We start from the raw sequence: 12,678 nt of genomic DNA, 5'->3' as shown, positions 1-12,678 counted from the left end.
ACGGCGGGTTAGGGACCAGGCCCCCGCCGTAAAGCGGAACCCATTGACTTTAATGGGTCGTGTAGCGCGAAAATGCTGCAAAATGGCAAAATCGGCTTTAAAACGGGGAATTTAGCCTGATTGAAATGCGCCGCATCAACGGAACACCGTAAAGTGGAACACCGTAAAATGGGGCCCTGCTGTATAGCCAGCGTGGATTTTTTGCATTCTACCATTCTCTTGCTTCCCATAACCTCATTTCAAAACCTTACCAAACTTATAGTCCTGAACTCAGAAATGCTTGCTTAACAAACCTCTAAGTTTTAATGGTGATACACAAAACATTCAGAGATAATCGAGAGTTCAAAGTGTAAAACAAGAGAAAAAAAATCCAGACCCCTGTTGGACTTTTTTCTGTCAGTGGTCTCATAATTTGTTGAAATTAATTAAAAATCGGCCATGTTCACGGAGTACCTGTAATCTTATTACTGACCTTGCCCCATATTCTGCAGTTTAAAAGTTAAAAATATGCATGGCTGATGTTTAATTAATTTAAAGAAAATTTAAGAAATTTAACACTGAAGTCAATGATAAGCGCAGGCATGCTCAGTAAGAGACAACTGTCAGTGTTGTACAAGCCAGACACACAGCTGCTTGGCTTGGCTAATCAGGGGGCAACACCCATGCCAGACCTTTATTTCACTTTAGACAGCCATGGCTTCCCCCAAAGAATCCTGGGAAGTGTAGATTGTGAAGGGTGCTGAGAGGAGACCCCTATTACCCTGATAGAACTCCAGTAGCCAGAATGGTTTAACAATCAGTTGCTCTGACTGAAGCTCTGTGAGGGGAACAGCAACTCTCAGCACCCTTCACAAACTAAACTTCCCAGGATTCTTGGGGGGAAGCCATGACTGTCTGAAGTGAAATAAAGGTATGGTGTGAATGTGGCCAGTGACAGCTTTGGTTTAAATTTGGTTGGGAGACTACATTTATTTATTTATTACATTTATATACTGCCCTATAGCCAAAGCTCTCTGGGCAGTTTACAGCAATTAAAAACATTAAAACCAAATATACAAATTTTAAAACACAGAAAAAAATTAAAAACACAATTTTAAAAAAATTAATAACAATTTAAAAACACATGCTAAAATGCCTGGGAGAAGAGGAAAGTCTTAACCTGGTGCCGAAAAGATAACAGTGTTGGCGCCAGGTGCACCTCGTCACAAGAATCATTCCATAATTTGGGGGCCACCACTGAGAAGGCCCTCTCCCTTGTTGCCAGACTCCCAGCTTCCCTCCGAGTAGGCACCCGGAGGAGGGCTTTGGATGTTCAGCATAGTGTACGGGTGGGTTTGTGTCGGGAGAGGCATTCCATCAGGTACTGTGGTCCTAAGCCGTGTAAGGCTTTATAGGTTAAAACCAGCACCTTGAATCGAGCTCGGAAACATACAGGCAGCCAATGCAAGCGGGCCAGAATTGGTTTTATATGTTAGAACTGTCTGGTCCCTGTTACCAATCTGGCCGCTGCATTTTGCACAAGCTGCAGTTTCCAAACTGTCTTCAAAGGCAGCCCCCCGTAGAGTGCATTGCAGTAATCTAATTTGGAGGTTACCAGAGCATGGACAACTGAAGCCAGGTTATCTCTGTCCAGATAGGGACGTAGCTAGGCCACCAACTGAAGTTGGTAGAAGGCACTCCGTGCCACCAAGGCTACCTGAGCCTCAAATGACAGAGATGGTTCTAGGAGAACCCCCAAGCTATGAACCTGCTCCTTCAGGGGGAGTACAACCTCATCCAGGACAGGTTGGACATCCACCATCTGGTCAGAAGAACCACCCACTAACAGCATCTCAGTCTTGTCTGGATTGAGCCTCAGTTTATTAGCCTTCATCCAGTCCATTGTCACAGCCAGGCACTGGTTCAGCACATTGACAGCCTCACCTGAAGATGAGAAGGAGAAATAGAGCTGCGTGTCATCAGCATACTGATAGAAACGCACTCAAAAGCTCTAGATGGCCGCACCCAATGGTTTCATGTAGATGTTGAACAGCATGGGGGACAGAACTGACCCCTGCAGAACCCCATACTGGAGAGTTCAGGTTGCCGAGCAATGTTCCTCAAGCACCACCTTCTGGAGTCGACCCACCAAGTGGAAGCAGAACCACCGCCATGCAGTCCCTCCCAGTCCCAACTCAGCCAGTCTTCCCAGAAGGATACCATGGTCAATAGTATCAAAAGCCACTGAGATCAAGGAGAATCAACAGAGTCACACTGCCCCTGTCTCTCTCCCGACAGAGGTCATCATACAGGGCGACCAAGGCTGTTTCTGTGCCAAAACCGACTGAAATGGATCCAGATTATCCATCTCATCCAAGAGTGACTGGAGCTGGCCTGCCACCACTCATTCAAGGACCTTGCCCAGGAATGGAACATTTGCTACCGGCCTATAGTTATTAAGATTTTCTGGGTCCATGGAGGGTCTCTTCAGGAGTGGTCTCACTATCGCCTCTTTCAGGCAGCCAGAGACCACCACCCCTCGCAGAGAGGCATTAATCACTTCCCTGGCCCAGCCCGCTGTTCCATCCCTGCTAGCTTTTATTAGCCAAGAAGGGCAAGGATCTAGCACAGAAGTGGTTGCATGAACCTGTCCAAGCACCTTGTCAACATCCTCAAGCTGTACCAACTGAAACTCATCCAAGAAATCATTACAAAGCTGTGCTCTGGATACATGTGTCTGCTGAAGAATAAAAAGGTGGGGGAGACCCTGAAAAACAATGATACTGTTCACAAAGATTTCCTTTTGGAAAGTAAAGGGGCTTCCCTCTTCCCAGTGCCCACCCACCCTATCCCCTCCCCTCTGCTTCCTCCCTACCCCTACCCTACCTCCCTTTCTCTCCCCCTTCCCCCTCCTCCCCCATCTGCTGCTCAAGTCAGTTTCACCTATCCTAACATGATAGTACAGGAGTAAATCCCACTTAACTAAAAAAACATGCCTTCCCCTCCTCCTCCCTCCTCCCCCCTCCTCTTCTCTCCTTCTTGCCCCTTCTCTCCCTCTTCCTTTGCTCCTTCCGCCCCTCCCCCTCCCCCTTCTCCTCCCCCATGGTCAACCCAAATGACAGAAACAAGACATGTGCTGTTCTGATCTTGTTTTAGCAGAGAGGAAGCAACAATATTAAGACAGCTGATATAGTTCAGATAGTCACTTTAAATATGTTTGATTTACTTTGCAATTTTAGTGAAGTTTCCGAAAGTAAATCATTTTATTTTGCTTCTGCTTCTGTGAATATGTGAAGTACAGCAACACTTTGCATAATTTACACCAAAAAAAGCTCCAAAACAATTGTGGAATAATGGCACTGACTATTCTGCAGAATAGTCTCCAATGGAAATGAGGAGTGTCTCAGTTTGCACAAGATAAAACAGTGGGAGGTGAAATATATTCTAGCAAATTTCTAGGTTTTACTCTATGTTTTTAATTGACAATGCCCACCCTTCCTTAAGTGAGGTGGTTTAAGCATTGCAGGCTGAACACATGCATCTTCGGCAGGCCAAGTTTGTTTTTTCCAACAGGTAGCAACATATTGTAATCAGTCTGATTTTACATCAAACTGTAGTTTCAGATTCAACTGTTAATGCACCCAAAATAGAAATAGAACACAACCTCCAGTTTGAAACACAAAAAGCTTTCTTCAACATCATATGACATTGATAACAAAAAGGCGTTGAAAGTAATAAAAATAAATTTGACACAGATTTCTAGGATGAATAATGAGAGAAATATAATTTTCTAGGTTAGATACTCTGTAGCAACAGTAGTAACACAGGAAAGAAGCAAAGTAAGAACACCAAAAAAATATTAAAATGTAATTCTGCATCTTTGGAGATGTAGTCCCAATTGCAGGGGTTGCCACCACTCACCATATGCTCAGAGGCACGTTACCAAATTCTTCCAAGCTACACAGGAAATAGATGGACTGTGACAGGCCAACCCAACTTGTATTTGCATTTTCACAAATGTATAGGGCAGTACAATATCTCAAACAGGAGGTCAGCTCCCCTGCTCCCCTGGTGCATTCACTATAGCTGCCCAATTTCCCTGCTGTTTAAAGTTTGAAATATCTGTTAGAAAATACCTATTAGAAATATCTGTTGGCTATAGGTACATTCTTAAACCACAAGGCTTTTTTGCCTATCAATAAATTGATCAGAATGTTTGATTTTTATAACAGGTTGGTACAGGCAAAAAAGGGAAAGAACAGGCTTTGATTACAAATTCATACACAAATGTGCACACGCGCACACACAAACAAAACAATTTAAACAATAGGAAGTGTTTTAACAGCCTTTCAAAGCCAAAGCTGCTAGGTTCCTAGCCACAGGCTGGATTAGATAGCAAGTATACCATCAATGCCAGCACGAAAAGGTGAGGTGCTGCATTGTGGGGTGGACCACAATTTTCTATTTCTCTTCCCCACCCCCAGAAAAAGTATGCCAGGTTAAAACTATGAAAAGGGGGGATATAACCACAATTCTCTCATTCTTTTGTGGTTTATGAAAGAACAAAACGATGGGCTATACTCCGCATGAGGTGGTACAGATTTCCCCATCCTGGCTGTAGTTTTTAACTACAACCCTCATTGGCTCCAGCCAGGGCACCAGGTAGAGGAGAGGCTGTTCACCCAGTTAATAAATCTGCTCATGTTTTCTGCAGGGCATCCCAAACGGTCCAAAGACCAGGAGCAGCTAACAATATGCCACTAGAAATGGCCGCTATGGAACAGGCACAGTTGCACAAACAACTCTCAAAACAGTTGCTGGAGGAGTCATGAGGCAGACAGAGGAGCACACACACAGCAGGAGCTCACAGGTAGCATTTGGTGATCAGAGAAAATATTTACAAATAGAAGAGGGGAGCAAAAGGTAGCTACCATGATGTGTAGGTTTTAAATTATTTATTTTTTAAAAGGGGGGACCCCTAAATGTTTGGAAGCTGCTGGATGTGAGAAAGGGTTCATATCCTGTGGTGTCCTGGCATAAGGATCTCTGCTGCCAACCTCGCCCTTTTCTGCATGGTTTTCATGGAATCAGAGTTGGGATGGCTAGAATCAGTTGAACCAATGTTTCAATATAAATATATTTTATACATTATTCCAAAATAATCAAGTTAATTCATATTCCAGCTTTTCATTATAATGAACACGAGAGTGGGCAAACTGCATTAGTAAATTTTTAAGGACCTATTCTAAGATATACCCAGGTGGCAACTTTTTACACTCCCAGTTTGGAGTTACAGCACACACCTGGAAATGCTAGATGCATCCTGGGGAAAAACAGGCATTTATTCTCTCAGGATACCACCATGCTTATCAGCGGAGGCTAGCACCACAGTCTATAGCATCTACACTGGTACTAGCACCAACAATATGACAGAGTTGTGAATCAAAGCATGGAATGACTTGTACCATGCATCTAGTCCACACAGAGAGAAACACCACGCTCCATTCCTAAAACAGTACAATCTTTCTGACATATCCTTAGGGAGCAGCCATACCAGTAGTTTGTCCTGGTATTTCTGGTGCTATTCCTGACCAAGTCTCAAAAAAGTACCTCATTAAAAGTATAACTTACCTTGAAACATTCCTTGTGACGTCCACCATATAAACTTATGAACAGGAACAACAGGCTAGGGCACTTCAAGCCACTTGGCAGGATTCCTGCATTTCAGATAGCAAGCTAGTACGTCCTCAACCGCAAGCAGATCAACTTGCAAAAGGGATAGCTCTAGGCCAGGCTGTCATACCAAGGAACCTTCAATGGATTCAATGTCTGGGAAGAGCTCCAATTCAGTAGGCCAGACTCTCCTTCTCACCAGTAGGATGGTTGTAAGGAAAGCTTCCAGTGAGCCATGTCAAACAGCCAGCAGAATACTTGATAAGTAAGACCCCACTTCCCAGAACTTACTCCCAAGTAAATCTTGTGTTGCTCTTTGCAACCCCAGGACAGAAACCACAAGAGTCTGCTTCTGCTTGTCCTTTAGAAACGTATCAGCTGATACAAAACAGCCTTACTGAGTACCACCCAGATCATACTCAAGCCCTCTGGTTTTCAAATAAGGCATTGGATATCCAAGTATCCCTGAATAGAGTAGAACTACAACTATGAGAGTAAATCTGTGTACGTCACTACAGCATTGGGACACCACTAATCTCGAACTAGATGGATCTGTTTCAAAATTCTGAATTCACACCTCTCATCTGCATCCCAACAGCACAGATCTGGTGTCACTTTTTGATGACACACATATGGCTTCTCAACTCACACTAAAGCTGGTTTGGGGGGAGTAGAAAAAATATATTTAACAAATTAAATGTTAAAGATTTTTTTAAAACATCAACATTTTGACAAAGTTTCAAAGTATTTCAATTTCCACCAAAAATATTCAAGCGTCTATTTTTGACCATTTTTGATCAAAACATTAAAATAGTCATCCTGTGCTTGTTTGCTATATGAAGTCCCACATCTGCACATAAGTAATACTAAAGCAGCATGAAGAACAGCTGTCTCATGCTCCTATTTAACAAAACTATATATTATCATGTCTGAATCTGCTATATACATATGATTCATACACATATACATACACTCACATATTTGTACGTGCATATTTTTAAAACAGTAAAAAGCTACTATTACCCTTTTGAATAATCTAGTGTGCTTCAGTAGGTTTTAAATATGGATCTAGGTTCAAGTCCTAGTTAAGCTGTACAAGATTCGGCCTGTTTTTTACCTTTAAGACTGGCACAATAATAAAACTTACTTAACTGTCCAAAAGGTAAAAGGTACCCTGTGCTGAGACAGCACCTTAGTTACCCAATTCACAGCCAGATACTAAGGGCGAGTAATGGCTTTGTGTGAGATTCAAATAGTGAGGTAAAGCAGAATAATTAAAGAGTGCTTCCCCCTTTTCCCAAGTCAAAGTGCAATGTCAGTAAAGCACCCAAACTGGATCAGCATCCCCATAAAGACTACTGTCACTCTGCTGTTTCTACCCTTAACCATGACTTCTTGGGAACTGCACCTTAGTAATATAGGGCCCACCCATGTAGCCGGTCATGCTCTTGACCTTGTGTTTGTCTCGGGAGGGGACGGTAGTGCTCTGAAAATGGGGGCTGTTTCTTCTAACCCCGTGTCATGGTCATACCACTATCTGGTAAATATAGGCCTCTCAATGCCACCCACCCTCCGCAGGGGTCGAGGACCTATTAAGATGGTCCGTCCCAGACGCCTGATGGAATCTAAGGGATTCCTGAATGTGCTGGGAGATGTGGAACTGTCGGAAGGTCACTTGGTTGAAACCCTGGTAGTGGATTGGAATAGGGAGATTACCAGGGCGGTAGACCAAGTGGCTCCGAAACGTCCTCTCCCCCTGAATAGAACTCAGACAGCACCTTGGTACACACCTCGGTTGTGAGGTCTGAGACAGGAGGTGAGACGACTAGAGTGCCGGTGGCAGAAGTCTCGCACTGAAGACGATCGGACACTGGTTAGAGTAGCAATAGCGGCCTACCATGTGGCAACAAAGGCAGCAAAGAGGGATTTCTTTGCTGCCTCTATTGCGTCGGCAGAATGTTGTCCCAGGAGGTTGTTCCAAGTGGTCCGAAGCCTGGTCGGTCCAGTTGCGCAGGAACCCAGGGAACATTTTAAAGCCTCCTGTGACATATTTGCTAAGCACTTTGCCGATAAAATCGAGTGTCTGAAGTGCACGATTCCGCACGCCGTGGGTACAAGAAGTGGGCCAGAATCGGCCAGTTGCATTCCGGTCCGATGGGAGCGGTTTCAGCCTCTTCTCGCTGAGGAAGTGGACAAGGTGTTCTCTACTGTGAAGCCAACCACTTGTCTGCTCGATCCTTGCCCCTCGTGGCTTATTGTGAGCTGCAAGGAGAAACTGGGCGAAGGGATCAAGGCAGTGGTAAATGCATCCTTGGAAGAGGGTGCAATGCCATCAGCCCTCAAGGAGGCAGTGATAAGGCCCATCTTGAAAAAGCCCTCCTTGGATCCCCAAGAGTTGAAGAACTTTCGCCCAGTTTCTAATTTACCATTCTTAGGCAAGGTGATAGAGCGAGTGGTGGCTAAACAACTACAGACGCACTTGGATGAAGCGGATTATTTATATCCATTCCAATCGGGCTTCAGGACTGGACATGGAACTGAAACAGCCTTGGTCGCCCTGGTAGATGATATGAGGAGGGCGTTGGATAGGGGAGAATATACCTTCCTCGTCCTCCTGGATCTCTCAGCGGCTTTTGATACCGTTGACCACGGTATCTTGTTAAACCGCCTAGAGGGATTGGGGATGGGGGGCACTGTTTTACGGTGGTTCCATTCCTATCTCTCAGGCAGGTACTAACGGGTAGCATTGGGGGATGAGGTTTCAGACCCTTGGCCTCTTACTTGTGGAGTGCCACAGGGCTCTATCCTATCCCCCATGCTATTTAACATCTATGTGAAGCCACTGGGGGCCATCATCAGGAGTTCTGGGCTGCAGTGTCACCAATATGCGGATGACACTCAGCTCTATCTCTCATTTAAGTCCTCACCAGAGTTGGCTGTGGAGACCATGTCCAAGTGCCTGGAGTCCGTTAGTGGATGGATGGGCGAGAACAGGCTGAAGCTAAATCCCGATAAGACCGAGGTGTTACTTGTGGGTGATAAGAGAAGGTTGGGAGACATCGACTTGGTGTTTAACGGGGTGAGATTACCCCTGAAGGACCAGGTCTGCAGCCTAGGGGTCATTCTTGACTCCCAGCTGTCCATGGAGGCTCAAGTTTCGGCAGTGAGCCGGGCAGCTTGGTATCAACTACATCTGATACAGAGGCTGCGACCCTACCTTCCTGTACAGCTACTCCCACGAGTGATACATGACCTGGTCTCCTCTCGCTTAGACTATTGTAACGCGCTCTACGTGGGGTTACCCTTGAAGACGGTCCGGAAACTCCAGCTGGTACAGAATGCGGCGGCAAGCTTGATTACGCATAGCCGCCGCCGGGAACATATCACCCCGGTGTTGATAGATCTTCACTGGCTACCAGTGGTTTACCGGGCCCAATTCAAGGTGTTGGTATTGACCTTTAAAACCCTATACGGTTTCGGCCCGGTTTATCTAAAGGACCGCCTCCAGTATCACCAATTAAGCCGCCTCACAAGATCAGCCACGCAGGATCTCCTCTCGGTCCCACCGGCCAAAACAGCTCGGCTGGTGAGGACCAGAGAGAGGGCGTTCTCGGTAGTGGCTCCCACCCTCTGGAATTCTCTCCCCTACGATCTTCGACATGCCTCCTCCCTGATGAGTTTTCGCCGAGCTTTAAAGACCTGGCTATTCAGGCAGGCCTACAGGAACTTCGAGCTAGATTAGTTTGTAATGTATTAACTGATGTTTTTGATGTTAGTTTTAATTGATGAATGTGGTTGTATTTTATTGTATTGTGTATTGTATTTTATTGTATTGTGTATTGTATTTTATTGTATTGTGTATTGTATTTTATTATCCTGCTGTAAGTCGCCTAGAGTGTCCGTTAATTCGGACAGATAGGCGACTAACAAATAAAATTTTATTATTATTATTATTATTATAGCTCTGTTTTCCCATATATCTCTATGTTTCTCTAAGTCCATGGGCTATGCAAGAATAAGGGTGTCCAAAATGTTGCCTGCTGAGCACTGAAGACATGGCATTTTATTTTAGTTAAAGCACAGTAGTGGAGGATTTTATAAAATCTGCTTTCACAGCAACAACAAAACCCTTCAGAGCTCTTCAGAACTCTACAGGCAATGCTCTGAATAGCCTCATGTTGTACAGCCAGTTGGAGACCTGTAAGACTTTACCAGGGGATGCAAACAAGGACCGAAAAACAAGCACAGGTGCAACGCTACAAGTTTAAGTAAGAATATACTCCACTTGGCTACCTCTTAAGGTAAGACAGAACAAGAGACAAACCTCTGCTCCCCCTTCCTTGAAAATATGGAACCAATGTGGATTTTTGAGTTTTACTCAAAGGTATTGCCCTAATATGAATTATGGAGGAAAGTTAATCCCTTTTACTTCCCCCACAAAAGATCTTGGATCTATTTGTCTGCAATTTGGCAGGGTGTTTTTTTTTTTACCCAAGGGCACTTTCTCATGTCAGTAATTTTCAAACCAATTGCCCACAAAATTCTAGGGTAGACTGAGTGATTTCTAGCATTTTAGTCACCCCATGCCCTAGTGGAAAAACCACTGCAATTATCCTTCTGAAATTTGGTAGGCTTCATACCCCTAGAAAGAACAACTGTGGCTGTAAATTGCATCCAGCTCTGGGAGAAAATTATTTATTTATTTTATTTGTTAGATTTTTATACCGCCCGACTAGCACAGCTCTCTGGGCGGTGTACAGCAAAAATACAGATACATACAATAAAACCCATCATAATAAAACAAGAGCACATATGAAAAAATGAAAATCTAAAATCAATTATAACAAGTTTAAAACTAAATTAAGATTAAAATAGATTAAAATGCCTTAGAAAAGAGGAAGGTTTTAACTTGGCGCTGAAAAGATAGCAAAGTCGGCACCAAGCGCACCTCAAACTTTAAAGGTGCCCTGCACAACATCCCCTAGGACAACCTGCCTGTAATTTGACAGGCTTAATTTACTCTCAAGGGGCTCTTGTGCCTGCAAATTTAATTCACTTTGGCCAAAAAGAGGAAAGCTGTATTCATTTTTAGATTTCCCATCATAGAGAATGGGGAAATGAAGAGCACAGAGCAGCTGAGAAACAGATCAGAATTTTAAACAACACACAGATACAAGGCAAATATTGGGACCCGTGCACACCCCTATCAGATTCTGTGCATGTTTACTCAGAAGCAAGCCCCATTCTCTTCAGTGAGGCTTATTACTAAATACAATTCCAGGCTTATTCTTCTAGTATTAGCTCTGATAAACAACAGCCAACTTCAGGTGCATGTGGCATCTGAGAAGATGGATATATAATTTTATGTGCCGGTGGGATGAAAAACAAAACCTTATATGATATTCTTTCTAAAAGGAGTCTTGTTCAGGGTTCCAAACCAGTCATTTCTTCCAAAGGAGGGAATTGCACTCTTCTCTTTCCTTCCATCTTCAAGAGAGGTAAAGGCCCGGGGGGAGGGATGTGGAAAAAACATAAAGAAACATTTTTTTCCGAATTTTCCTGGTTTTTCCCCCCAGGCCTTCACATCTTGACCCTCTTCTATTATTTTTCTTTTCCAACTGTCACATACTGATCACACATAATATTGCATCCTTCCAAGGAGCTCAGAAAACATATAGGGTTGTCCCATTTACTTGCTTTTGCACACTCAACTTCACAACTACAAGTTGATTTACACATTACACTAGGATTGGCTCTCCAGATGTTGCTGAACTACTACTCCCAGCAGCCCCAGCAAGCACAGCCAATGGACAAAGACCATGGAAGTTGTACTTCAGACACATCTAGAGAGCCAAAGGTTCCCCACACCTGCATTACACAGAATGAGATGATAGGATTCTGGTTGGCACACTTCAGACTTGTGGGGTGGAGAAAGAATCACATTTTTAATGCTACAGTAAGCAGATACAAGAGGACAGAGCTTCTGTACTAAACAATTTAGTGGAAGAGGAAATTTCTTTAGGTTCAGTAAGAGGAGCCTGAAGGTACTGAAATTCCCTCTTCTACTCTAAAAAAGGTACAAGACCCTAGTCCCCTTTTGTCATTGGCTGCCTTATGAATCCTCCTTATTTCTTCATCTCCTCTAGGGAGAAATATAGTGGGTCATACACCACAAACTTGTGCTGAAATAAACAGAGAAGCAACACATGGGAAAACAGAACACAATTATCTAATTACTTGATGGGGTTAACATCCTGACATTGCTGCTATTCTTCAACAAAGGAGGTTTTAAAAAAGACTCCAGGGTGGGACTGCAGAATTTGAAATTATGAGGAAGTTTGATTTTATCTGCTGAGGCATGAACTGAGATGAAGGTTTCCAATCAATTTAGCATTCCTAGGATATGTTATCACCAATTACTGTTGTTGTGCTTAGTCACTTGCTTAATTTGCATACATTCAAATGCCATAGACAAGGGGTACCTAACCTCTGGTCCTCCAGATGTTCTTCGTCTCCTGTTTCTATCAGGCCAAGTCAGCATGGCCAATTGTCAGGGATAATCAGACCATCTCTCCTGTGTGTTCTTTCTTTCATTCTACATTCTGATGAAATTGACAATGGAGACTAAGGCAAAGCAGGATTCTGAACCACTTTGGACACCGGTGGTTGGTGAAGTATCACTTTTGAATGCTACATTAAGAAGACATAGGAAGACAGATCTTCTGTACCAAACAGTTGAGTAGAAGAGGGAATATCTGCAGATACAGTAAGAAAAGCCTGAAGCTGAAGGTACTGAAATTCATTCTTCTGCTCTTAAAAAGGTACAGGAGCCTGCACTCCAACTCCCATCAGCTCCAACCAGCCGTCAAGAATAATGGGAGTTGTGGTACAACAGCACCTAGAGGTCTATAGGTTAGTCATCCTTATCATCACAGACCAGGTTTTTTTGTTTTGTTTGTTTTGTATTCCATTCCCATTTGATCCCTCTGTTTGCAAATGCTTTACACCCATGTGTGTGTTTGCTGA

The sequence above is a fragment of the Rhineura floridana genome, chromosome 3 (assembly GCF_030035675.1).
Source record: "Rhineura floridana isolate rRhiFlo1 chromosome 3, rRhiFlo1.hap2, whole genome shotgun sequence".
NCBI classification, from domain to species: domain Eukaryota; kingdom Metazoa; phylum Chordata; class Lepidosauria; order Squamata; family Rhineuridae; genus Rhineura; species Rhineura floridana.
Note: the sequence above shows the minus strand (reverse complement) of the source record.